Source organism: Podarcis bocagei (assembly GCF_964188305.1).
Source record: "Podarcis bocagei genome assembly, chromosome: 6".
In the NCBI taxonomy this organism is placed as follows: domain Eukaryota; kingdom Metazoa; phylum Chordata; class Lepidosauria; order Squamata; family Lacertidae; genus Podarcis; species Podarcis bocagei.
The window spans coordinates 50,836,902-50,863,335 of record NC_138130.1 but is presented as its reverse complement, the minus strand read 5'-3'; the positions used below and the strand labels follow the sequence as shown (position 1 = coordinate 50,863,335).

Here is a 26,434-nt window from a genome sequence, read left to right as displayed (position 1 = left end):
GCGTTTTGGCCCCTAAGGAGAAACGTCCTGCTACCGTCCTCACAACAGAGGAGCAAACTCTGTAAGAGCTTCTCCTCAAGAATCCAACTCAGCAGGAGGGGAGGCAGTGGCAGAGCAAGCCGATTGGGCACCTGGAGTGGCCTGGGAGCAGGGCCAGCCACCTGCAGGGTGGGGCCAGCTGGGGCAGGATGCTCCGCAGGGCCTCAGAGGAGTCTGCCTGCCTCCTGCCACTCAGCTGCCCAACAGCTGAGAGGGAGGCAGCGGGTGGACCATTTGGGGCAGCGCAGAGCCTGCAGGCACTCAAGCCACTGTGTCGCTCTCAGGAGAGACACTTTGCTCAGGTGCATTGCAGACCCCGCGGTGAGTGCTGCCCAGCATTTTGTCTCTCCCCTCAGTGGTGACATCTGGAGCGGCCCGCCCCACCACACCCCCTTCCTCTGCCCCTATGGGGAGGCAGGAGGTGGAATGGGGTAGCACCTCTTGGTAGGTGCTGCCTGAGGCTACTGCCTCAGCCCGTTTCATGGGTGGGCTGGTTCTGCGATTGAGTCTTGTGGGTGTCAAACACCAGCAAAATATCAATTTATAAAAGCTTTCTTTCAAAGCCTTGTGCTCACAGTCTGCTCTGGAAAGCTCTGCCAGACCCAATTCCATGCTTCTTCAGGAATATCTTCCCTCATTCCATCTGGTCTCACATGTTTAAATAAATCTGGTTTGATATGTTGATTTTTAAATAAATCCATGATCATAAAAATATTATATCTATTTCTCAGTAATTTCTGTTTCAGTGCTTTTATCATTAAGCTTTTAAGTTCTGCTTTCCTTAAAGGGCCAATTTTTATCAACAAGCACAGGGCAATGTGTCTGACTTGGAAGTATTGAAATAAAGATGGTCAGTATTGTCCCACTCAATGTTCCTATCCCCTATAGTTATAATCCGTGGGTTGCCACCTGATTTTATTCTGCTCCAAATGTGATTTTAACCTGTAATTTAATTGATTGTTTGATTTATGTTTTTAATGTATCATACTTTGATGTTAGCCGCCCTGAGCCTGGTCCTGGCCAGGGAGGGCGGGGTATAAATAAATTTTATTATTATGACTACTACTACTACTATCCCTTTGCTTGTTTCTTCATCTGATTTAAAAATCCTGTCTTTAAAAAGCCTCTACCATCCAATCAAATCATTATCCCATCCATTATACCATCCATTGTTGTAAATCACCCCAAAGAGTGGCATCAGCTCATTCATATTTGTAACAAATTGCTGTGAATGGGGACATCCCTGGACTTTTGCATCTATTCCAAATTTTTTTAAAAAAATTTTAGTGCATGTATTTGTTCTCTGGATTTTGCAATGCAGTTCTCCAACCAAAAACATCCCCCCAAATGCAAAGTTTAAGCTAAAGTGTTCACTTACAAAAACATACAAACGTGACTGTGCGTAATAAGGCGAGACGTGAATGTTCGTGTAGAGTATAAATATTCGTAAACGCTTGGTTCGCAGCACAAGTTCGCAAGCTGTTCTTCAGAATTGTTTGTGCATTGAACAGGAAACATATATTTTGCTAAGGATTACATAAAACAAATGTAAGGCAGTCAGGCCCTGAGCCCCCTTCCAGACTAATGGGCCCCGGCAATTTGTGCCAGCTTCTTCCCCATCTTGTCGGCCCTGGGAAAAACAAAACATTTGGTTAGTTCAGTGACATGTTAACAAACGACTTTGAAATTGCGTTTTCTCTCTCTCTTTGTTGTCTGGCTAGATACAGCTCCTAATGGACAAACCTCTTCTGTGAAAAGCAGGTTGAAACAGGCAGAGGAGAGGCAGGCAGGCAGGCAGGTCTTTCAGGCTGACTCTGTCCAGGCCCATGAGGTATCCTGTTCTCATCCAGGCATGCCACAAAATTGATGCTATTAGTGTTACATGTGGCATCTGTGCTGTAGTTGGCTCATCCAAACCCATGGCCAGCCCGAAACAGTTTCTTGCCAAAAGGAAAATGCAAGATGGTACCCCCCCCCACACACAAAATTCCATGCATGGTAGTTGACTGGACTGGGAACTGGATCTTACTTCAACACTGGTGAATGGATAGCATACTCCATCACACTTGAAGCAGCAAGACAGACTGCAGGGGGCGAGGAGGCTATGTGGCAACAGAAGGGAATGGCTGGTTGCTCAGGAAGAATAGCCAGGAACTCTTACTGCTGCCCCGGAAAACCTGCTGCATGAGGCAGTTGCCTCATTATGCCTAATGGAAGGGATGGCCCTGCTCAACCTCTTAAAAATGCAGCAAGATTTTGCAGAAGTTGCTCCATCCACATTCCAAGCATCTGGATGACGTCAATGTGTATTAAAAAAACATTTTAAAATATATCCTCCTTGTTTACATAACAGTGTAAATATTCCATAATTTATATATCCTTAGCCAATGGAAGAATGCTAGAAGGCAAGAATAGGAGATGGGTTGGGGCGATTGGTTTCAACCGACTGAAAATTCATTCAAAGGCCTTTCATTACCAACACTGTTTCTAACCCATACATCCACGTCTCCCTCTCCCTCTCTCTGTCTTCTCCTTTAGCTTCCAAGAGGTGTAAAATGATCAAACAACATCCTTTAGTAGGACCCTCATCTTCTGCTATACATTTTGCTATACATATCTGAACACCTCTCAAGATACTACAAGCAAATTTGACATGATGGTTCCTGTCATCAAGGAGCAGGTTTTTGTCTATGTTGGGATACAACTGGATACCATTTTGAATCAAGATGGTAGACTGAACCTTTCGAAACGGCACTAAAGCTACCCACTGATTTCAAAGCTGTCCTGATTTTGTTGTTGTTGTTGTTTCATAGAGCAACACCAGATACATGGTGTAATCACCTGGTTCAGGTGAAATTCCAGCATACCTCAGTGACTAGTGTCTCCTATTGTTTCCCCCAGTCTTTTATATAGCTTATCCTTTTGGGATTCTTTCAACTCATTGTTTCATAATTGTATTTAAACATGTACAAGCTGGAATAACTGATATATCAACTGTTTACTATATTTGTCCTCTAGTTGTTTCTTTTGAGTAACAAAACAGCTCCCCCCTCCAGAAACAGATCCTTAAATTTAATTATTGATTATTTTCCCTTGTTGCTAAAGTTGCCAGTTAAATTTCCTTGATTAAAATTCCATATCCCAAAACCACTGTATCTATCCCAAATCTTCAAAATCAAAGCTATTTTAATTATCAATCTCCATCTCCTAGAAACCATAATATGTATTTCAGTGGTGTCTCAAAATAAAACTGCTCAAATTATCTCCATTGGGACTCGTCGTCATCAAGGACCCACTGAGCTACAAATTGCAGCTGACAGGCATTATCAGCTTTTATGATTTCCTCTTATTTCCTGATACTCTTTCAGCTCTAAAAAAAGTTTGATTTTTCTCTTGATTCATAGATCACTTGATCTGTTGCCATTTGCCACACTGAACAACCTAAGCATTAGCAAGTAACATTTTCTTGCAGTTTCCCATTCAGTGCTGGTGTTTTCAAAAGATCATCTGCTACACATGGAAGCCGTGAGTAGACAAAGTAGGAACATTAAACATAGAAAGCTGCCTTATACTGAGTGAGTCTTTGGATCCCTTTAGCTCAGTATTGTCCACATAGACTGAGATCCAATGTAGCTCATAAGGGTTTCAGACTGGGGATATTCCCCGCCCTACCAGGAGATGCCAGAAACTGGCACCTCCTGCATGCAAAGCAGTATGGGCAGTGAGCTTCATTTGGTTCTCAAAGCTTCACCTGTTGGCCAATAGTCACTATCTTCAAGGAAATTTGGAGGCAAATGGGAGGGCAGGCCCTATCATTCGGTAAAATGAGGCAGCCTCCTCAGGCTGCAAATGCTGGATGTTGGCTGCAAATAGATTTTTCTTTTCTGGAAGCAAATAGTATGTAAATGAGCACCAAACTGGCACTACATTCTACTGTATTTATGGAATTGGCTTTTATATTTTCTGAAAGCTCAGGTATAATGCAGAGATTACCAGTTAGGAAGATGTCCGGAAAATGGAATAAACTGCCATGCGAATGCAGCCTTAGACAAAAAGCAGAGAAGCACATCTGATTCCTGTGCAACTTGCTTAGCTGTTTGCAATTCCAAGGTTCTTCCTCATTGATCACACACATTTCTATGCACAATTTCCAACTCTGTTCTAGGGAGAATCCCGTTTTTAAATTTCTTAAGGCTTTCACCCACTCTTTTAGGGCAAAACAGGGCAAAAAGGAAGGAGGGCTGTTGAAGAAAATGCTCCAACTGCATTTCAGGAGCAGTCAAATGAAGTATAGAAAAGGTTCAACAAAGTGACAGCAGCATGTTCTAGCTGAAAGAAAAGATATTCTTATCTGACAGATAAAATGTTGTATCGCCTGTGCTTCAGTGACAAAAATAGCTTTGTTTCTTTTGACCCTGTCACACTGCTTGACATCCTGGGTCTAAAGGAATAATGTAATCAAAATGAACAAAGTCTTCATTCCTTCTGGTTCCTTTTAAATTGCCAGACTACAAAATGTAGTGTTTACAAGACATACATTCCGGACAAAAGAAAAAAATGCCTCTTTTTGAGGGTTGTGCTTGTCAGACCACAGAGGCACGAACGGAAAAAGACCTCCTCCAACACAAAGACATTTTTCGCAGAGTTCTCTGGTCTGAGAGAAAAACCACTCTGGGCTGCCACTTCACTTAATAAAAGACCAGCTCACTCACCTGGGTCTGAGCGGGTCATTGCAACATGGTAATTCTTTTCAGCTTCTGGAGCCAGCCATATCTCTTCTTTTTCTCCTCAATGCAGGCGAACCAATATTTTTAGAAACAGGTGTGGTTTAGAGGCTGGAATGTCGTGTTTGGCTATAGGAAAGCCAGGTTCAAAGCCCCACTCAGAGCCAATTCACATTTTACCATTTAACCTTCAGGGTTTGTTTTTTGTGTTGTTGTTTTTTAAAGATAGAACCCCAGTTTAAATTGCAATATTCAGTGCTGTCAAACATGCACACACCTTGAAGTGCCCTGGGGTTTAATCCATGGCACACACTGAAGCAGTAGCTCAGAAAATCTCTTCCCTCACCTCCATGTTTACCTCAGGGAAACCTGCCTGCTCAAATGCACTCGTGTCATTTTCAGCTGACATGGTTATACATTTTGTAGAGGAGTAGCTCCGTGTTAGTCATTTGCAGCAAAAGTAACAAAGAATCGCGCGAGACCTTAAAAATGAACAAATTTATTATTGCACAAGTCTTTCTGAAGTCCATTGGATGGATGAAGCATTATCGTCAGTTGATGTGGTCAACTGAAATATACATCGTGAAATATGCAAAGTGGGAAATGCAGCTCGTCATATTCACACCATACATTTTAAACACATGACTTCCTTGAAAGACTCCTGGTCCCAACACCCTTAACAAACTACAGTTCCAAGCATTCTTTGAGGGAAGCCCTGTGTCAGGGAACTGCCATCAGAGGGAAGAGGAGAGGAAAGTCACTCCAGTGATGCAGGGGAGGGAACTAGCAAGGAGAGAGAGAGGGTTCCCACGGGGGAAAGAAATCCAGGGGACACCAGGGAGAAAGGGGAAGCCGAGAGCAAGGGGGAGGGAAGGCTCAGAGACTCTTCCAGTGAAATCAGCGGAGAGAGCACAGGACCTCCGCTTGGCATGCCCACGCTGCGCAGAAGGCTTCCACGCAGGGAATCTAGGCGGAGACTTGGAGTCAAACAACTCCTATGTTGGCGCAAATTTAGGTCCCGCCCACTGACGGATTCTGCCAGTGACTAAGACAGTCGCGTTTCAAGGGCTGTCAACCGGGGAAAGTTTTAGCTACACGGCTAGCTTGTAGCAGTTTGCAGTTTACGCACAAGCAACCCCAATTCCCACTACAGCAATCCGTCAGTCCTTCGTTGCTTGTGCGGAGAGCAGCAGAGACAGCATCATGAGTCAAACTGGAGGAGCAGGTGCCGGAGAAGGGGCCAGGAAGGAACCAACACTCGAAGAGAGAAACAGAGAGTTGGAGCAGGAACTGGCTATACTAGCGGCGCGGCTGGATGAAAGGAGGACTCAGGATGCTCCGGGAAAGCCCACCCCCATCGCAAGGAAGGTACCGGGACTTGTACAGAAGTTTTCAGGCAACCCCAGAGACTATAATGCATTTAAGACAGAAGTGCAATATGCACTGGACTTGCAATATGGGGACTTTGAAGACGATGGGGGGAGGGTCGCTTTTGTGATAGGGCACCTGGAAGGGGGGGGCCAGAGAATGGATTAGGCCCTTAATGGCATCGGAGAATGCCGCCTTAAAGGACTTGAGGAAATTTTTTAGCGCGATGGACCACATGTTTTCAAGTGATGTGGAGCAAAGCGTGACACGCAAAGAGCTGATAACGTGCAAACAAGGGAACCAATCAGTGAGAGAGTACTGGTCACGATTTGCAATGCTAATCCACAAACTCGGGTGGGAACTGGGTTCAGAACCAGTACAAATGCTATTTGAGGAGGGCTTATCCTCTTGGGTAAAAGATGAACTTTCCCGCTCGCCCCGCCCGCAATTGATGGACCAACTGACTAAAATGGCGCTTGCTGTGGGAGTACGCCAAGAGGCACGCGCTCTGGAACGGCGGGAAGGGAGAGCGGAGCGTTGGCATGACAATCGCATTCCAGACATGCCTGAGCCACCTGCACCGCCCGCGCCGCCCGCGGAACCAATGGAAATTGGAGGAGTGCGCGTGCGCGGGGTTTCAAACTCCGGCGAGGTTTGCAAGAAAGAGGGGAAAACGACCAGGAAGTGTTTTCTCTGCCTACAGCCGGGACATTTTGCCAGAGTCTGCCCTCAGAGAAAGGCGTGGCAAGGAATGGTGGGGGCCGCTGGGGGAGAGCAGGAGCAGGGAAACGGCAAGGCTTGGCTGCAGGAGAGCGGGCACAGCAGCCAGGCGAGCAACCAGTGAAGGTGCCCAAACCAGACCCCCCCCCGGGCAGCCATAGCCATAGAGGTGGTGCTAGAGCTTCCAAACGGACACCCTATTAAGGTGAAGGCATTGCTGGATTCTGGCAGCTCTTGCAATTTCTTTAGCAGGGATTTTGCACTAGAACACCAACTCCAGGTGGTGCCTCTCGAACACCCCCTGCAAGTAACAACCATTGATGGGAGAGAACTCATGGGGGGGGGAGTGACCCACCAGACCCCTCCCATGAAAATGAGGGTCTCCAGACACACTGAGACAATTGCCTTTCACGTTGCCACATTAGCAGGGCCACCAATCATACTGGGAATGAGCTGGCTAGCCCTGCACAATCCAGTAGTGGGGTGGCACCAGCGAACAGTCACCTTTGGGTCAGCTCACTGCGTAGAGCACTGCCACGAAGGGGAAACCCCGAGGATGGCAGTAGCCAGGGTGGCAGGGATGGCGGTGGGAGAAAAGGTGAGAGTACCACCTCAGTATGCAGACCTGGAAGAAGTCTTCAGCGAGAAAGAGGCAGATAGACTACCCCCTCACCGGCCCTTTGACTGTCAGATCAACCTACTCCCAGTGGCTCAGTTACCAGTGGGTAAGCTGTACGCCATGTCAGACAGGGAGATGCAGGAGTTGCGGAAGTTCATTGACAAGAATCTGAAGAGGGGCTTTACACGTGAATCAAGGGCGGTGGGGGGCAGTCCAGTGTTCTTTGTGGACAAAAGAGACTCCAAGGAACCCCGCTTAGTCGTAGATTATAGGTCCGTCAACCGGGTGTCGGAACCAGTGACCTTCCCAATGCCCAGGATTGATGACATTTTGGCCAGGGTAAGGAAAGGGAAGGTTTTTACCAAGTTGGACCTTCGAGGGGCGTACAATTTGATAAGGATGAGGGAGGGGGATGAATGGAAAACCACGATGTTCACCCCTCTGGGGGCCTTTGAGTATCTCGTTATGCCCTTCGGATTACAATCGGGATCCAGCACATTTCAAGCATTCATGCACCACGTGCTGGGGTCCCTGCTGTACAAGAATTGTGTGGCCTTCCTGGACGACGTGCTTATCTACTCAGAGAACGAGGAGCAGCATGTGAAAGATGTCAGGGAAGTGCTGAAAAGGCTGCAGGAGCATCAGCTGTGGGTCAAACTGGAGAAATGCCAATTCCATGCCAGAGAGGTGGAGTTCCTGGGCTACAGGTTGTCAGACAAAGTCTGGCAATGGACCCAGGCAAGGTGCAGGCAGTACTAGAATGGAAGGCTCCTAAGACCTGGAAGGACGTGCAGAGGTTCTTGGGGTTTGGCAACTTCTATAGAAAGTTCATCAAGAACTTCGCCCACCTGACGGCACCCATAACCGATTGTCTCAGCAGCAAGAAGAAGTTTGAATGGACAGCAGCAGCTCAGGAGTCTTTTGAAAAGCTAAAGAGGGTGTTTGCTTCGGAGGAGCAACTCTTACATGTGGATCTGCAAAAGCCTATGAGGGTGGAGACAGACGCGTCAGACAGAGCGGTCGGAGCCGTGCTGCTCCAGCCAGGAAATTGATCAGAATGGAAGCCGTGTGCTTTTTTTTCTAGGAAGCTGAACAAGTCGGAGCAGAATTACACAGTGTATGACCGGGAATTACCGGGAATTCATGAAGCCTTTCGATGTTGGAGACATTTCCTGATAGGCGTGAAGCACAAGATCCAGGTGTGCACGGACCACAAAAACCTGGAATATTGGAGGACTGTTCGAGTTCTCAACCAAAGACAGGTGCGATGGGCACAGGAGTTTCCCAAGTTCTTCTTTGAAATTCAGTATGTGCCCGGAAAAGAAAACGTCAGGGCAGACGCCCTCTCCCGTAAACCAGAGTACGTGGAGGGAGAGGGAGAGCCAGAAGCACGACATGTGATACCCAAGGACCGATGGGTGTGTGGGGGAGTGTTGATAGGGAGACAAGAACTAACCGGGTTGACGAGGAATGACGAGTACGCACAGACTAAAATCAGGGAGATACGAGATGCAGAAGAAAATCAGGGGGGGGTTGAGGAAAAGGAGGGGGCGCTGTACTATAAGGGAGCATTGTACATACCAGAAGGGGACTTGAGGAGAAAAGTACTCAAACAACTCCATGATAACCCCACGGCGGGACATTTTGGTCAACACAAGACCATGTTACTAGTCACCAGGCAATTCTGGTGGCCAAGAGTGAGGGAAGATGTTCGAGAATACGTAAGGGGGTGCGAGCGCTGCCAGAGGGCTAAAGGGGAGAGGGCACCACCCGCGGGGTTACTGGAGCCCTTACCCATCCCGGAAAGGCCATGGAAGGTGGTATCCATAGATTTTATGACCGATTTACCCAAGTCCAGGGGGAAAACAGCAGTCATGGTGGTAGTGGACTTGATGACCAAAATGTGCCATTTTATTGCTTGCTTGCATGCAGTAACAGCAGAGGAGACAGCTAGACTGTTTATAGATCACGTTTTCAGGTTGCATGGCGCCCCCTTGAGGGTTTTGTCCGACAGAGGCAGACAATTTACTTCCAGGTTCTGGAAGAAGCTCATGGGCCTGCTGGACATCGAAGTGAGCTTCTCGACGGGCAGACACCCGGAGACCAACGGACAAGCAGAAAGAGCTAATAGAGTACTTCAGCAGTACCTTCGGTGCTACGTCAACGAACAGGGAAACGATTGGGTGGAAAAGCTAGCGCTGGCCGAATTTGCATACAATAACGCTGAACATGTGTCCACGGGGATGAGTCCCTTCATGGCCAATTACGGGTGTCACCCCAGGGCCTTCCCAGGGGAGGGGGAGGGGAGGTGGAGTGTGCCGGCGGCTGAACAATTTGTGGAAGAAATGGAAGCTTTACACCAACAACTTAAGGTTAACCTGGAGAGGGCTAAAGAAGTATACAAGAGGCAGGCAGACAAGCACCGAAGAGAAGGGGAGACTATAAGGGTGGGAGATCAGGTGTGGTTGTCAACCAAAGGGTTACCGTTCAAAGGGGGGTGTAGGAAATTACAACCGAGACGACTGGGACCTTTTGAAGTAACGCAGCAGATAAACCCGGTAACCTTTAGACTGAGATTGCCCACCAACATGAAGCTACACCCGGTGTTCCACAGGTCCTTGCTCTCACCGTACAGGGAGGGGTGGGAATGGCAGGGAGGAGAAAGAGAAATCCCCAGGCATCCACAGGTGGAGGAAAGGGAATTCAGTGGGCAGGCAGCAGAAATCCTCGATTCAAGGTGGAGAGGGAGAAGGGTGGAATATTTGGTGGCCTGGGAAGGGGAACCAGAGTCGGAAAACGCTTGGGTTCCTGCGGAAGAGATCAGGGATGAGTATCTGCAGGAGGAGTTTCATAGCAGGTTCCCAAGGAAGCCCAAACCCCTTGGTAGGTTCTGGAGAGAGCAATTTGGCACCACGGAGGATGAAGAAGAGTTTGAGGGGTGGCCAGCCTCAGAAGAGGAGGAAGGAGGGGAAGCCGAGGAAGAGGAATCCGACTGGGTAGATTGGGCAGCGGAAGGAGATAGCAACAGATGGAGAGCGGTGTTTGAATCCTCTGAGGAAGGGGAGAGCTCCTTCCAGGGGTTCCCGCGTCGCCGTCCAAGGAACGGAGGGGAGAGGGGGAGGGCCCTGGGAGGGAGGTGGATGTCAGGGAACTGCCATCAGAGGGAAGAGGAGAGGAAAGTCGCTCCAGTGATGCAGGGGAGGGAACTAGCAAGGAGAGAGAGAGGGTTCCCATGGGGGAAAGAAATCCAGGGGACACCAGGGAGAAAGGGGAAGCCGAGAGCAAGGCGGAGGGAAGGCTCAGAGACTCTTCCAGTGAAATCAGCGGAGAGAGCACAGGACCTCCGCTTGGCACGCCCACGCTGCGCAGAAGGCTTCCACGCAGGGATTCTAGGCGGAGACTTGGAGTCAAACAACTCCTATGTTGGCGCAAATTTAGGTCCCGCCCACTGACGGATTCTGCCAGTGACTAAGACAGTCGCGTTTCAAGGGCTGTCAACCGGGGAAAGTTTTAGCTACACGGCTAGCTTGTAGCAGTTTGCAGTTTACGCACAAGCAACCCCAATTCCCACTACACCCTGTTTTTAAAATATGCTTTAAATGTTTGGTGTGCATTTGTCTGGAGTTGAAGAGCAATGAAATGCAAAAAGTACTGTCTGTGATAATTCTATTACAGCTTAAATGTATGCAGAATTAACACAGTTCTCCTTCCCAATAGTGGTATTACAGACTATTACACTTCATGCATCTGATGAGGTGGGCTCTATTCCACATAATAAATTTGTTAGTATTTAAGGTACCTCAAGACTCTTTGTCTTTTTCAGTCTCTTACATTTTGGGGGGGGGGGTCATTAAACTTCGAGTAACTTTTGAATCCAGGTTTTAAAAGTACAGTTTGCATTTGCTGTCAGCTATGAACCTCACAGGGTGACCTGGGGCAACAGTCTTTTCCTTACAGTCTAATCTACTTCACAAGGTTGTTGTCAGACTAACGTAACTAATAAATAAATTTCAAAGGAAAAGGGCCTTCAAGATACCAGAAATGACCATGGGAGCTGATGATACAAGCTTGAATTCAAGGTAGGTTAAGCTGATTTGCCAGTAATCTAGGGTGTTAGTAATTGCATAATATATCATGAGTAAAAATTCACCCTACGTTAGTGGTTGGTTCATAATGCTGGTGCCGTCAGATAACTAAAATGAAATGAGTGAAGACATTGGTCCAAGTTCTGTGGTGGTGATTTCTGTGACATGGACCATTAGCATTCATGCTGGCCTTCTTGAAAGAGCAGCCAAGTTGTGCTGGTAGTGAATAACCATCTGTGTCTTACAGTTTCTCTCCCCCACTTTGGAACATAAGTTGCTTCCAGTCTATCCTGATTTGTTCACACAAAGATTGCAGGGAGGTCAGATGGTATCAGTTGCACTTACTGAGAATTAATTCTCATTTGTTTGTGTGGAGGTAATATTGTTATTCTATCCCACCCACTCCCCAATAAAAAATTAGTTACCCCACACTTTCCAGTTCATTTTCTGTCCTTATTATTTACTTATTGAATTTATATCCTACCATTTTCTCGGAGGAGCTCAAGGTGGAGTACAAGGTTCTTCCCCTCCTCATTTAATCCTCACGACAATCCTGTGAACCAGGTAAGGCTGAGCTTCATGGCTGAGTGGGGAGAACCCTGGTCTCCCACACTAACCATTACATCACACTGGCTCTCACGAGAAGTCAATTTTGGGAGGAAGCACATTTGTTGCCCAAGAGTGCCAAATGAACTTTAATTGCACAACATGAATTTGCTGATAAGCGATCGGATCCCACCAGAAAATAGTGACCTTCTGGAAATGCTTTTAGACCGATCGAAATATTAGGATGGTTTCATATCAAGCCACTCACCCTTTTCTGCCCTCCTATTGAAAACTAAACAAAAAGAATGCTATACTTCCTAACTGTCAAGGACAATATAGAAAATATTCCTTCCAGTAGCACCTTAGAGACCAACTAAGTTGCTCTCTAAGGTACTACTAGAAGGAATTTTATTTTATTTTTTTGTTTCGACTACTGCAGACCAACACAGCTACCTACCTGTGTCAAGGACAATGTCTGTGTTGTCTACCCAGGGAATCAGACAGAGGCCATTTGCAGCATGACTCTAACCATGTTTTCTTAGAACAGGCAAGTGGAACTGGTGGCGCTCCATATTTTGTTGGACTATAATTGCTGCCATCTATGATCACTGGTCATACTTTCTGGGGCTGATGGGAGTTAAAGTCCAATAGTATCTGGGGGTGCATAGCAATTCCCAGTCTCTGATTTAGGAACTAACTCCATCCCCAGGTAAGTGAGCATAGGACTGCAGCCTTTGGGTGGTTTCCTAGGAAACAACATCAATAAAACCATTCTGATGTGGTACAATTTCGTGGCTATGTTATATAGCTTTCCTGTTATATCAGGTGTTTTCTAGCATTTCAGTGATGGCTTTTAAAAACTAAAGTAATCTTAACTACATTTAACTAAAGAATGAGGTGTCAGACCACATGCATTCTTAACCATGCAAACTCAGCTTTTTCTCTACCCCATATTACAGGAATTTTCTCTCTCTCCATCCTGTATGTTACCCAAAATCTATAGCTATATCAGCATTTATTTATTTTTAGCTTGTGCAATGTTAAAGTTCCATGGGGCTCTGAATCTTTGTAAAACTACATGTTTTAAAACCATCATCGGTGCCCCGGCTAGAATCTTATAATTAACTACTTCCCTTAGTTTTGCAGTATTGTACAAAACCCAGCAACAACTGCACCTTTAAAGCATGCAGCGCTTACAAGACCTATCCAAGGTCAACATGAGCCTTACCTAGAATTGCACTCCACAGAGACCCTCCCCTATGGATAGTTTTTCTGCACAATAAAAGCAGATGGGGGAGAAAAATTGTAAGAAAAGAGCCTTCAGCTCCTGCAGATCTGTCTGTGTCTCTGCAGTGTGATTTGAGCTGTCGCCTGGTGCTTTGATGTGAATCCCTTTCCTTGAAATTCTAAATTGTCTCCCTTGTCATTATTTTTCCCCCTCCCCATCTACTTGCGAGATAGCTAACCTCATTGTGACATCATGCACCTGCCAGTCACAGAGAGTTAAAAGCACCCTGAACGCAGCCCCGTCAGGCTCCACTGCAAACTGACGCAAATGAAACACTTCTCGCTCTCCCCGCAGCTGCAACTGACTGCTCTGACTGTAGCCCCTTAATTCCACTGGGGAGAGTGCAGGAGGGGAGGGGTGTGTGACTCAGTCGGCTCCAGTATGGCCTGGTATTTTAGGTAATAAGCCTACTCATTTAAACTGCAGCCAACATGGCATGGCAAGAGCACTCGTCTAGGTCAAGGAGAAACTGTTCTCTCTCACGGCTATCGCTGGGCAGACAAATGCTGCGCCACTGAACAGCTTAGCTGACTTTTCCGAAAGCTACAGCTGCCTATGCGCTGCACACTCCCCCACTCTAACACCCCACAAGGATGGTTGTTTGTTCCTTTCAAATATCCCTTATCTTAAATTCTCTTATCCAGCCCGAGATATACGGACAGGTATCTGAAGGAGAGGAGATAAACTGAAAATGTAGGTATTAGAAGCAAGAATAAAAAAATGAAAACCAGCAGTCAATTGCGCCACCAATCCATAGATGCTGTTCTTTTGGATGGGGACGTTTACTAGGGTAGGATGGGGGGAGAAAATGAGCCTTCCTCACTTCTTCACATTTACATGCTCCAGGCCACAAGATGTTTGCTCTTACATGAATGATGTTAATAGCAGAATTGCCTCTTACCCCAAGCTGTGGTTTCTTTGCACATTTTCTATTTGTCCTTCTGCTAATGAAATATTGAGCACAATGGTACTCACAGCTGGAATTGGGGGTGGCTCTGGAATCTTAAGAACTGCCTGGGATTTCTTTTAACATAGCAGTGTTAAAAGGATCTGTCAGTCTTACTCCAAATGGCAAAGGTGAGGGTAGAACAAGAAAATGGAGACAGATGAAACCTAAAACCAGGTAGATAGATAAACTTTATTCGCCTTAGCCAACGGCCATAGCAACATAAAACAAGCAATATATACAATTAAAAAGACAACAATGGGTAAAAAGGACAACCAGATGACCAAGATTATCGTTCAGATAGTGGAGGGAGGTAACGCTAAAAGGGTTCTCAGGAAGCTGCAGTCATCATTTCAGCAGTCTCCTTACAGCAGCCTTCACGACTCCTTTCATACTGATGACAGCAACATACAATAGACTCGAGCAAGCGCCACTGCCAACACAAAGATCAGCAGGTTGTTTTCCAGTGCCAAGCAAGATTTAGCCTGTGGTTGGGAATGTAGTTGAGGTTTCAAAAGGTTTAAATAAAGAAAATAGCTGACTAAGAATCCCCTTTCTTGTCTGCCAGAATGGGACAAGGCAAAGAAAGCAGGGTTTTTAGGCTAGGATGCTAAATTAGTTATCTTGGGCTTATTTCCCTCTGGTAACGTCCTTCTTCCTTCCCAAAGCGCTTCTTTGGAGAGGAGGTGTGATGGCTCGGACAGGATCCCAGAGTCCTTCCACCTTCTTCCCAAAGTCTCTAGTTAGTGCTTGCCAAGCTTTGGGAAGGAAACAGGAGGGTTGTGGTACCCTGCCAGAGCCCTCACACCTCCTTCCCAAGGACCGACACCTCGCTTAGCCAGCTTTGGGAAGACAGGGTGAGGGTTGGCGGCGGGGTGTCAAATTTAGGCCTCACACAGAGCAACGTATTAGCAAGTTCAATCCATGATGAGAAGCAGAAGGGTGTGCTCCCCCTTGAGCTCCTTGGAGAAAAGGCGGCATATAAACGTATAGTAATAATAATAATAATAATAATAATAATAATAATAATAATAATAATGTGTGCCTTCAGTCTCTAGGGGGTCCTCCAATCCCATAAATCTTCTTAAATCACCATACATCATATGCAGTAATAACAATCTACCATATATAATATTATATACAATAATTATCATTGTATATCCATATATATTATTTTATTTTTGGTTTGTATGCAGTGGTAGAGATGGGCAAATTCAGTTTACCTCCATTTCTCACTTTCCCTCTCTTCAGTTTCTTTTTTTCTTTTTTTAAGTCCTTATGAAAATTCACCAGCATTTTAGTTCATTTGTATCCTAATATACTCATGTTTGATGCCATTTTGCTAATGTACACATTTTTGCAAAGTGATTCACTCTAACTGAATGCATTTTTCCCTGTTTTTCCATTAATATATGCATTTATATGCACACTTTGCTCCGGTATCTGCATTTTCATATGCATTGTTTGGCTGGAGAACTGCACTGCAAAATTTGGAGAAGTGCGCATTTTACACATGGCTGGATTTTGGTTCACACATTTGTTTTTGGACAATTAGGCAAGTTTGCCTTCAAGTGTGAACTGAATAAAAATTCTCTCCTATCCCTCTGCAATGGCTATATGATACTCTTTGTTTCTTTTAAATAATCTTTCCTGTGGCAAAAGACTTCATATTTAATTAAAGTTCTTTTTCTCATAATGTTTCATCTCCAATCAGAATGTATGCAATTTGGTATTGGTGTATAATTAAATTACATGGGGAGGACTCCCCCCCCCCAAAAAAAATATATTTCACACAAGGGCTTGCAACACTGTGGCTGCTGTTGGGAACACAATTGCCAGAAAGTGCTTTCACTCTACAGAATTGCTCAGTACAGTGGTACCTTGGGTTAAGAACTTAATTTGTTCCAGAGGTCCATTCTTAACCTGAAACTGTTCTTAACCTGAGGTACCACTTTAGCTAATGGGGCCTCCCACTGCCACCTCGCCACCTTCATGCAATTTCTGTTCTCATCCTGAAGCAAAGTTCTTAACCCAAGGTACTATTTCTGGGTTAGCGGAATCTGTCATCTGAAGCGTCTGTAACCTGAAGCATCTGTAACCCGAGGTACCACCGTATAGCTAGAAGGGAAAACAACAGACCACCATTATTAACAAAACTTGCATTGCAAGGTCTGATTCCAGCGGTCACTTCCATTTTGAGACGTTCTATGGAAAATATCTATTTCTTTGCTTGCTTAAATAGGAAAACTGTGGCCATAATTTGAAATGTATCAAGTACTGGCTTGTAAAGAATGAGGGGACATAAGACTGCAATCCTATATAGGCCTGCTCAGGAGTAAATCCCACTTAGTTCAATGGCACTTAGTCCGATGTAAGAGTGCATAGGATTGCAGTCTAAAGCACTAGTCTGGTGCTTAAGAATACAATTCTATTTCCATCTACAGAACTCTTGTGCAGGCTTTCTCCCTCTTTTGCTCACCTTCCCTCTTTGCCAAATCCCTGTAATAGAATGAAGGTGATGTTGCAGCCAGCAACAAATGGCTTGTAACATCCACAGTCATGTGATTTTTCAGACATTCTGGTAGATGCTATTCATGCTAGCAAACCCCTTTTATAATTTCGCCAAGGATGAATTGCTGTTTAACTGCTAATTCTAATGGGGAGTGGCAAACACCTCTCATTCCCTAGACTTGGTCAAAACCCTGCTGGATGCTTTAGCTGAGATTCCTGTATTGCAGGGAGTTAGACTAGATGACCCTTGGGGTCCCTTCCCACTCTACAACTCTATGATTCTCAGAAGGAAAGCACTCCTTTTTAAAAAGAGAGAGAAGTGTATTCTGCTTATATTTTATAATGAATGATTTTAGAGTGTTGTTTATGCTGTACTTTTGTACTGTTTTATTGTTGTTAGCCGCCCTGAGCCCGGCTTCAGCTGGGGAGGGCGGGATATAAATAAAATTTATTATTATTATTATACAGAGAAAATATTGTGAGCTCCAGACATTCCTCTGTTCAGCTCAGCCATGATAACCTAAGTGGGTGACCTTAGGCTAACCACTTTCTCTCAACTTCTCTCTAATATAGAATGTTAACCTACCTTACGGTCTTCAAATAAAAACATATTGGAGATCCTGGGCCACAGGGAGGTTAGGCTGGCCTCAACCAGAGCCAGGGCTTTTTCGGCTGTGGCCCTGATCTGGTGGAACGCTCTGTCACAAGAGACTAGGGCCATGTGGGACTTGACATCTTTCCGCAGGGCCTGCAAGACAGAGCTGTTCCACCAGGCCTTTGGCCAAGGCACAATCTGTTTGTTTTTTTAAATGATATTTATTGAAAGTTTTATAGAATTACAAAAAAGAAGAAAACAGAAAAAGAAAAAGAAAAAACAAACCACATCAAACAATACAAATTCAAAAAACAAAAATACACCACAAACACTCAAAAACAAATCCATCATTCTCAAATCCTCAACTGTCATTACCTTCTTTCTTTGACCTCCTCCTCCTCCCTTTTTTGTATCCTAGTTGTTAATTGCCGCAGCAAATCCTTTCCATATTTCATAATATTCTGTCATTACATTACCTTAATCTATTTTAATTTTATCTTACTATAAAAAACCTTAAATCTTAAAACTTAAATCTTATTTTTACCAACTTCTCATAACCATAATATTCTTACAGAATTCTTTAAACATTTTTGCTAAAGCCAGGTAATCTGACCCCCTCTCTCCTTCTGTAATCTTCATAGAATGCTAGCCCAATGGTTGCCATTAATTTGATTCTGAACTGATTTTAGAATGTATTTCAATCAATTGACTGTGATTTTATGTAAACTGTGCTATTTTTACTGTTGTTAGCTGCTCTGAGCCCGGCTTTGGCCGGGGAGGGCAGGATATATATTATTATTATTATTATTATTATTATTATTATTATTATTATTATTATTATTATTATTATTATGGCTGCTGAGGCAATGGAATCAAAGGCACCTTGAGCTGATTTGGCAGAGTGTGTGTGCCATATACATACTAAGTAAGGAACCAACAACCAAACAGGACTGTGTAAGATTGGTTGTCAGAGCTGCTTAGACTTACTCCAAATGTAACTCCAAATTCAGTTGCTGTATTGCATCAGTGCTTTAAATAGCCAGGGAAGCTTCCAGCAAATGCAGTGCATGGGTGGGGGGAGGAATAAAAGAGAAGAGACATGACAAAGGGAGCAAATGGCTGATCAGCTAGTATTCCTCTGAATTACATTGTTACCCTAGATTGGCGCTGATTTGAGGTGTTGGTGGTTACCCTCATGTGGAAAGAATGCAGAATTTGGTTCTTCGAACATGCTTTCTTTTGAAGTGGGGTGAAGAAGAAAATGCCTTTTCTATTTAAACAAAGGGAGGTCAGTTGAAGTTCATCTGATTCTCATGCGCACAGCACAGTGGAAACCCCACATGCTTGGTCCTTCATGACTGTTGCTGGCTCAGCCTCCTTGTCTTTGGCTCTTCCCCTTTTTAAGCATCTTTTTTCTCTTGACTTCTTTTTCTATGTTTCTGCCTTGCTGCTCTTGAAATAACCCAGTTATGGAGTCCTCTCATATTATCTACTTGTCCTGCAATTATTGCCAGCCAGCATAATGGTCCACTTATTTTAGAAGCCCCAATCATGCGGAGAGTCATCTGTGTGCATACAGTTGTATGCGCAGAAGCTCTCTTCAGACCTTTCAAATGAAGACTCTTCAGCCTTTAACAACCATACAAAATATCAGCCTGGGTGATTGTTGGGCATGGCAACCTATATGAACCTAATGTCACTCTATGAACCTGTTGTTACAGGCAAAGAAGCAGTGGCAGTTGGCAACCCCGTTAATGACACAGGAGCCTAACATGGAATTGTAGCTCAGTTGAATATACTCCAAGTATCTTGTCTAGCAAACAGACAAATTTTGGGATATGTCCACCACTCTGCCACTGATAGCCATCAAGCTCCAAGGTAGCGGTGAAGCTGTCACAAACCACAGAATAGGATACCGGAACATATCAGTATTCCCAAAACAACTGAGTTATAATTTCTTGACATTTTGACCCTTGAGTGAATATGGAAAGCCCTTAACACAACATGTTAAACTGAAAGGTTTTCTGCTAATTGAGTAAGATCTCATGCTGAGGTTGGGAGGGTATGTTCATGTTAAAACGGAGAGCAAATTAAATGAATGAGCCCTCTCTATTTCACTTGTTTTAGTCATGAAAGAGAATAGCGATTGAAACAAATGAGTTCTGAATTAAAATTCATTATTTTTCACCCCCGCCCCCGCTGGGATGAAAGATTGATATGGTCTTGAACAGACTCTACAAGACACAGAATTGTTAAAGGGAATATGAGGAGAGAAAGCAGTAAAATTAACAGATATAAAATGGGGGTCTGCTGTTTTTATTTGTAACTGAATTCTGCATTCCTATTGTTTAACTTTTGGGTTGGATTGTGTATGTTTCTGAATGGCAGATTACAAATACTTTTAATAAGTAAATAAATAAAAAACAGAGCGGCAGGGTCTGTAAGTGTGATCCCTATCACCTTCTCTCACATTTGACCATTTCTACACAAAATGAACATTTGCATGGGGTTCACATCTAGGAACTTAGAAGAGCTTTTATGAGTCTTTTCCTAAGTGATCTCTGCTGACAACATACAAATAAATCCTTAAAATTCAGTTTAGAGTCCTTCATCACTCGCCATACAGTGCCAGAGCCCATTCCACTATGTCCTGGGTACCATATAAAGGAGGATACCAGTATAACTTTTCATGATATCATTATCACCTTGAAGTAGTGCTACAAAAGGCATTTCCCAGGAGATGCAATCTGCATAGCTGGCACTGAGAAGCGTCAGCAAAAGAGGAGATGCGTAAGTTGCGCAAAGACAACAAAATGAAGTGTACAAGTTGTGCCAGGAACAGACCCAAGACTGTCAGAAGTGAAACTTTGGGCTTGTGTCCTGCATGCTCATATTCCAAATGAGCATACCAGGACTTGTTTATTCCACAAGCTGCCTCCCATATTTACATCTGTGCATCACACAGACAGCTTTGTACTGCAAGTCTCTGTGCTGCTTAGTCACAAGGGAAGCCTATGCTAGCCTGTAGCCTCAGGTGAAGTGATGCATACTTTCAAATATGAAAAACAGAAAAGAACATTAAAGCTGTTCTTTGTGGGGGGTGGGGTTAAATCCTTCCTGTGAAGCATCTTATTCTTGCTTTGTAGACTTATTTTTCCACCCTCAAGTTGTTTGCACAGACGCAATGCACACATTGTACAAATAATATAACAAACCTCCGCCCATGAAGTAATTCAGCTATCAGAACAAGATGTTGGGGATTTCAGTTTAGAATCCATCTACTGGAGGCAAAGTTTTGTGCCACGGGGCTCTTCCAGATTGCCTGTTTGTTCAGCATTCAACCTGATTTGCTTGCACAAAGATTTAGGCAGAGGTTAGTCTAGGTCTGCTCTTAAATGAGCATTTGTTCTGACTGGTTTGTGGGGCAGTTATCCCGATTTGCCCACAGGATGTTTACATGTCTTCTCATTAATCATCCCACTATTTTCAGTGCATTTCTCCATCACTGGGGAAAAAATTTCCCCGTCTGTAGTTTTAAGTGGATTTGTTGTGCCAGGGCAACAGAGCACTTTAATTCACTTTAAATGTACAGACCTAAATTTCTGGTATGAAGAAATGGATGGAGGAGACAATGGTGATTTTTCAGTAGGAGTTTCTAGGCAAGCACAGGTGAAAAGGTCTTGGAGAAAGGAGTGACTTCCTTGCAAGCTCTTTGAAGACTGATCTCTTCTCTCTGTCCATATCATTATCAGGCTACTGAAGCCTTACAGAACTTCGCCGTTCCCTAGAAAGAAACCCAAAGGAAGGAGTTAAGTTCTTCTAAACACTTGTACTTTGATCAGCTTCAGCTAGGGCGAAATAAGAACTGTTTAAATAACTCGCTCAGCAATTTATCTGAGAATCTTGAAGCAGCATGCTAGGACTGCAGTCTTCAGACATAATCTACCTAGGAGATTAAGATGGCGTGGCTGCGGGATAATCTTGTGAAGCCATTACATGTGTTTACTCCCCGCCTGCAAACACCTAAGATGTCCCTGGGAGCCTTCCGTGCCACGTGAATTATTCATGAGGATTTAGGAGATCTCAGCTGTAGCATGGCAGCGCTGGTGATCAAGCAATCCTTGGCCTTAAAACGGAGAGCACATGGGAAGCTAAAGAAAAACTGAGCGAGACTTCCAGGCGTGCGTATGCGCACACACACATACTGTTTAGAAAACTGCTGTAAGAATCTCAATGGCAGGTTTGTTTTCTAAAATATCAGAATCCAGTGCAGGTATCAGTGATTACTGACTCTTTCCATAAGCTGAAATGATTCTTACAAGCCTTGCCAGAGACAGCAGTTATCTTATGGCTGCATATGCACTATACATTAAAAGTGCATGGTCGCCCCGCCTCCCCAAGAATCTTGGGAACTGTAGTTTACCCCTCACAGAGCCACAATTCCTTTGACAAACTATAGTTCCCAAAATGCTTTGGGGGGAGTCAGGAGCTTTAAATGTATGCTCTGTACACAGTCTATGTTTCAGATCATATTCTATTATTCCTTTGGAGCATCTGCATCCTTTTAATCTCAGGGTCGAGAGTTCGAATCCCACATCGGGTAAAAGATTCCTGCACTGCAGGGGTTTGGATTAGATGATCCTCGTGGTCCCTTCCAAATCTACAATTCTGTGATCTCTTTGTTCCCCCTTGCCACCAGCCACTGAATATGAAATACCTTTACTGTTTATAATACTGCTATAAAAACCAAACTGGTTATATTAAACTGTGTGTGTGCATAAACTAATTCACAAAATAATTAGCACACACACATGATGGTGTTTGTATCACAGATACACCTTTCTACACATTTACCTTTAACAGTAATTTCTGCCTTTCTCCATCTCATTCCCTTCCTCTGAAAGCAAACACATGATGCAACATTAGAAGCTATCAGGCTATATTGTATCACTGAACTACATACAATCCATCTAAGGCATTAACTGCTCTAGTTAATCAGATCAATATTTGAACTGTTAATTAATCTAATAGTCTTTTTCAGTAAGACTCTGCACCGAGAAGAGTTGTTGGGATATTTTTGAGCATCAGTGGACAAAATGAACATATTTATTAAAATCCACAAAAGTAAACAAATGCACGTTAAGCCAAAAAGTATTATTTGTTCAAAATGATGATAAACACCATGTTGGCATGTTGCTGTTGTTTCTGGACTGCTGACCACGTCAACACAATTTTGCATAACAAGCCATTGCCAGCCTACATCATATTGGTGGGAATGAGAGGAAAATGCAAGACTCCAGATGTTAGTGCACTGGAAAACCAGATCACTCCTTAGATGTCCTCTCTCCGATAAATGTTTATTTAGCATCCATAGTAAGCTAGGCATAGTGCTTGCCCAGGGGTGTTTGACAATCTACATTAGATGAAGGCAGGAATTGGGAGGAGAGTTTAATGAAGGGGGGGTTTCAAATAGCTATGAAAAAGCACTTAAGATTAAGCTAGAGTGGTTTAAACTGGCAGGTAGATGTGGTTGGGGAACATGTGTGATAGACAAGAAGCCTGGAAAAACTGGTGTCTGTTTGGGGCAATTTCTGTCCACATTAAATAAAACTTTGCAAGAAACCCGGTGGAATTTGCTGCAGCTGAGTCTTTCAAGTTATCCCCATGCCATTCATTTCACACCGTTCAGGCACTGCCTTGTCGTGTCCCTTAGCTTCCATCTGCTCCATATCCAGATTAATTCTTTTTGTCAACTTTTATCAACGTTCCACTCAATTTCTCATAGCCATTCTGTCTCTGCAGTTCCACTGGTGTTCCAGCGGATAGCGAATAGCTCTGTGTGGCTATATCTGCTTCACAAAGTGAAATGCATGAGTCTGGGTTCACACAGTTTTCTTTCCTAACATACTTGACTTTATAATCCCTTAGGTCACATCTTCCAGATACAACAGTTGCTGGTACATATACATATTATCATCATCCATCAGTTGCAGTGGAATTTGCTCCTGGTTTTGCAAGCATGGAAAAAGAATAGAAAGATTTTCTCCTTGTTGCCCAGCTGCCTTGTGGCATTAAGCAAGCTTACGGCAAAGATTTCTTCATGGGGATTTCTTTCATTGAGGGTACAAGCTGCAATTACGACAGGTGGATCCCCAAAAGAAAGCCCAAAAGAGATGCATGTTTTCTTGGATCCACGTTCCATTACTAAGTGTTTGTAAATATTTATTTATTTAATTAATTAAAGATTTTCTTGATTTACAAAAGTGTGTGCAATGTCTTTCTCTCATATTTTTTCTCTCCCATGTAACATATTTACAAATCAGTTTCATTTATTGAGACATTAGGAAGAAAAGGGGGAAAGAGGTGTAGGGGGGGAAGATGGGTGGGGGTGGGGTCAAGTGGCGATGTTTCTATTTTACTTACTATATGTAGTGTTTGGTGTCAGCGTTGCTTGTGCAGGTTCTTTGCTGTTCACTTGTGTTCCTTTGGCGGTGAGAGAGGTTGGGGTTGGCCTAGGGTGTGGTTGTTTGTTTGCGATTGGCTGTGGTGATCTTTGTGAGTGGGGTGTGAGTGGGGTGGGTGGGTGTTTCGGATCAGGTTAGCCATATTGGTTTGTATGCTGTTGGTGGATTTTTGTCATTGTCTTGTTGGGCTGTGTACGTGATAAAGGGGAGCCGTACCGGGGTGAAGGTGCCTTTGTTTGTAAATATTTATGGCAGAAAGAAAGGGATGCAAGATAACACCAGGTTGTGGAATCTTTCCAGTTTCTGGGGATCAGAACTCCAGTCAGCTCCACTCAGCATAGATAGACAATAGTCAGGGATGATGGGAGTTGTAGTCCAATATATTTGGAGGGCACCCGGTTGGGGAATGCTGCCCTACAGACTATCCCAGAGAGAAAGAATTCCTGCAGCTGCCACAGGTTATCTGGAACTCTTGCAAATCCCAATCTTCAGTCAGGCAGCATAGTAGATGGTCTTTGCCAAGTGCCATAGAAAAAATGAGGGGTGAGCCCAGTACTTTCATTCTCTGCAGAGTTTTTTTGCAAAGGACTTACATCTACCCCACACACTTGGCGTATTGGGCCCATTACTGTAGCCCTTCTTTGCAACTTGCTCATTTCCACAGCTCTTTCGCCTACAAACCTGTGGTCTGCCTGCACCCACTTCGTTGCTTTCTGCTAGTAGTTATACTTCACTTCTCCTTCCCCTCTTTGCATTTCTCTCTACATTCACTTCCCATTCACCTGCACAACAAAGGCTAACACCTTCACAGGTAGGCATTAGGCAAGTAACATGGGTATGCATGCTAGCACCATGAGATATACATCATAAAGGCATCATGAAGGTACCTCAGGCCCCTCAATATTTGTTTTAAGGGGGTTAAAGGTAAAGGGACCCCTGACCATTAGGTTCAGTCATGACTGACTCTGGGGTTGCGGTGCTCATCTCACTTTACTGGCCGAGGGAGCCGGCATTTGTCCACAGACAGTTTTTCCGGGTCATGTGGCCAGCATGACTAAACCGCTTCTGGTGAAACCAGAGCAGCACATGGAAACACTGTTTACCTTCCCGCCAGAGCGGTATCTATTTATCTACTTGCACTTTGACGTGTTTTCGAACTGCTAGGTTGGCAGGAACAAGGACCGAGCAACGGGAGCTCACCCCATCGCGGGGATTCGAACCACCAACCTTCTGATCGGCAAGTCCTAGGCTCTGTGGTTTAACCCACAGCGCCACCCATGTCCCTTTAAAGGGGTTGGGTCCCCTCAATCTTGAGGTTGCCCCAAGTGCCTCATGTGTGCATGACATCACACACGTCTTGTCCAGTGGCTGCCTTCTTCAACACACTCAGCCTCCTCTGTTGCATGTGATGTCACACACGCATGCCACACACCACATGCTGCCCCCACGCCCCGCCCCTGTCTTGCAGGCAACCTGGCACCTCTGTCATGAGATAAGCACCAACCAGGTGTATGGAAGATATTTAAAGGATAGCTAGTTCTGTTTCTGTTCACATATTGGTTTGAGAAGTGTAAATGAAGTAGTTTCTCACTAAAATGCAAACAAAATCAAATATCTCCCCTATTCCTATAGACCTACTTCTGTCCCCAAGGAATAGAAACACAGGGCTTTGGATATCGTGAGAGACCAGAGAGGCATTTGAAATGCATTTCGTGTTCTCGCTCTAGAAGCTGCAGTTGAAATCTATCTTAGCGAGATTGGGAGCAGTTACAAATAAATTCTTCTCAATGTCATGCCATCAGAATGACTTACATCCAAAAGAAACAAGTCCAGAAATCTTAGCTTGTCTTGCTTGAAGAGTGGTTAAGGATCAAAAGAAATTATTTTCAGCAGAGCTTATTGAATTAAGTGAACTGCGTAGCAGAAGACCAATGCTAAGATGTGCCAGCTAACTCAAAACAGATGACTACAAAAGCCATCAAATCACGTATACACGTGCTGCTGATAACTATCAGTTTAACTTGATACTTCCTTCAGCAAAATGATTGACGTCAACGCAGCTCTCTACCCCTGTATTTCTGTTGAGGCTCTGACATTGAAGAGGCCCTCCTTGTCCAGCTGGATTAGGGCATTAACATATTTAATGTCAGTGTTTTAGAGAAAGAACCTTGGAGGAACAAATGGAGTCACGGGAGTGCCCCTTCCCCATGCACACAAATCATGCCTTCTTTAGATCATGCTTTTACCCTGAACCAGATTAGTGGGCTGTTTGTGAGGCTGTGCATTTATCATTACAGTGGAAACCTGCATTGCTTTAAATGATGACAGTAAAAGCATTCTGACAGTGAGAAGCTTGGAGAAGTGAACAAGTCAGTGGCCCACCTAGTCCAGCATCTGGTGTTCACAGTTGACTGTGGGAAATCCTTAGGCAGGATCCAAGAACATCCTTCACTCCCCAGGGGCAGACTTTAGTCTTTCAAATTTCAGCAGCTCTCTGTGCAAGGCCAAAAGTTGGTCGTCCCCACCCTG

At 44.4% G+C, this 26,434-nt stretch overlaps 1 long non-coding RNA gene across 1 annotated transcript; it reads right to left on the bottom strand.

Annotated features, from left to right (window-relative positions):
* Nucleotides 1-347: 347 nt before the first annotated feature.
* On the bottom strand, nucleotides 348-13,672 carry LOC308588688. The gene is made up of 3 exons (XR_014008876.1): nucleotides 13,568-13,672; nucleotides 4,752-5,331; nucleotides 348-1,669 (listed from the first exon to the last, which is right to left on the bottom strand). It is a non-coding gene; the product is annotated as an uncharacterized lncRNA (long non-coding RNA).
* Nucleotides 13,673-26,434: the final 12,762 nt, after the last annotated feature.